The sequence below is a fragment of the Macaca mulatta genome, chromosome 3, assembly GCF_049350105.2.
Source record: "Macaca mulatta isolate MMU2019108-1 chromosome 3, T2T-MMU8v2.0, whole genome shotgun sequence".
Lineage (NCBI taxonomy): Eukaryota > Metazoa > Chordata > Mammalia > Primates > Cercopithecidae > Macaca > Macaca mulatta.
In genome coordinates this window covers 13,377,657-13,379,757 of record NC_133408.1, presented here as the reverse complement: position 1 = coordinate 13,379,757, position 2,101 = coordinate 13,377,657, and the positions used below count along the sequence as shown (strand labels likewise).

Below are 2,101 nucleotides of genomic sequence, written 5' to 3'. Positions count from 1 at the left end.
AGGATGGCTAATACCCTGAGGTTAGTGGTTTGTGTTTTCTCAGAACATGCAGGAAGGCAGGGGGCTTTTCTAGAAAGCACTCTGGGTCTGAAGATGTGAGAGCTGTGATTGAGCTGGGTTTAGCCCTTATTGTGACACCCTGGGCAAGAAACTGAACTCTTCTGAGTGTCTGTTAAAAGGTGACAATAAGACCTGCATCTCTCAAACTAGACAGTGGGTGAGAAAGTGATTTGTAACACAGGACATTACCATAAATACTACATAAATTTTTTTATATAAAATAACTTGTAAATAATGTAAGTTGTCAAGGCATTCAGTTGTTCAAGAAACATATATCGGCTTTGCAGACGCTGCCGCCGAGGAAAGTCCTGTACTACTAGCCATGGTCAACCCTACCGTGTTCTTCGACATTGCCGTCGACGGCGAGCCTTTGGGCCGCGTCTCCTTCGAGCTGTTTGCAGACAAGGTTCCAAAGACAGCAGAAAATTTTCGTGCTCTGAGCACTGGAGAGAAAGCATTTGGTTATAAGGGTTCCTGCTTTCACAGAATTATTCCAGGGTTTATGTGTCAGAGTGGTGACTTCACACGCCATAATGGCACTGGTGGCAAGTCCATCTATGGGGAGAAATTTGAAGATGAGAACTTCATCCTAAAGCATACAGGTCCTGGCATCTTGTCCATGGCAAATGCTGGACCCAACACAAATGGTTCCCAGTTTTTCATCTGCACTGCCAAGACTGAGTGGTTGGATGGCAAGCATGTGGTCTTTGGCAAAGTGAAAGAAGGCATGAATATTGTGGAGGCCATGGAGCGCTTTGGGTCCAGGAATGGCAAGACCAGCAAGAAGATCACCATTGCTGACTGTGGACAACTCGAATAAGTTTGACTTGTGTTTTATCTTAACCACCAGACCATTCCTTCTGTAGCTCAGGAGAGCACCCCTCCACCCCATTTGCTCGCAGTATCCTAGAATCTTTGTGCTCACGCTGCAGTTCCCTTTGGGTTCCATGTTTTCCTTGTTCTCTCCCATGCCTAGCTGGATTGCAGAGTTAAGTTTATGATTATGAAATAAAAACTAAGTAAAAAAAAAAAAAAAAGAAACATATATCTACAAGGGGCTGTCGATATACAATCAATAACAGACTCGGTCTCTGTCCTCACAAAGTTTACAGTTGACACACGTAAACACAAAAGTCCTTTAAAGTGTGGTAAGTGCTGTGATGGGTGAATACAAGCTTCATAGAAGTTTATAAAGATGACACTTGCCCTGGTCTTGGAAAATTTCCAGGAGGCTTCCGGGAGGGAGTGGTATTCAAGCCAAGCTTAAATGCCATCTCCTCAGTGAGGACTCTCACGCCCTGCTTAGTTAATTAACCCCCTGCCCTCCTGTTTTATCTTTTTTAAAGCACTGTCGCTATCTGATGCGCTCCCTGTGTTTACTTACTGATATTTCGTGTCTGTCTCTCTCAACCAAAATGTAAGCTCATGAGGTGAGATATTTTTCTGTTTTGTTTTCTACTGCGTCCTCCGTGCCTGGGATAGTTCATGACACATAGCAGGCACTCAAGATATGCTTGTTGAATAAATGAATATAAAATATAAGAGTGATTTGGGCAGCCAGGGGAGCTGGAAATAATATTCCAGGAGCAGAAAACCATAAGCAAAGACCGGGAGACCAAGTGTCGGTGGCTTGGTTTGGCTGGAGTATTAACATGTGAAGGTGGAATATGGAGAGATCAGACTGGGGAAGTAGGCAGGGCCGGATGGTAAAGGGTCTTGTAAGTCAAGTTCAAGGGCTTGGACTTTATTCTGAGGGTTGTAGGGACAGTTGAAGTATTTAATATGGAAGTGAGAGATAAGATCTGAGTTTCCACACAGCTTGGGACAGGGAGACCATGAGAAAGCTTTTCTCCTAGTCTGGGAGCAAGACAGTGATGATCTAAACTAGGACTATGGCAATAGGGAGAGGGATTAGAAGGGATTAGAATGGATTAGAAGGGACAGGCCCTGACGGTTGATTGGCAGTGGGGAATGAAGGGGAGGGAAGCTCAGTGATCGGGTGGAGGCAATGCAAGTGACCTCATGGGTGGTGGTGCCATTC

At 44.8% G+C, this 2,101-nt stretch overlaps 1 pseudogene across 1 annotated transcript; it reads left to right on the top strand.

Annotated features, from left to right (window-relative positions):
* The first annotated feature begins 338 nt into the window (after window positions 1-338).
* LOC114676818 (peptidyl-prolyl cis-trans isomerase A pseudogene) lies at window positions 339-1,101 on the top strand (annotated as a pseudogene). Its single transcript, XR_003727890.2, has one exon. The product of XR_003727890.2 is annotated as a peptidyl-prolyl cis-trans isomerase A pseudogene (transcript).
* The last annotated feature ends 1,000 nt before the right edge of the window (window positions 1,102-2,101 follow it).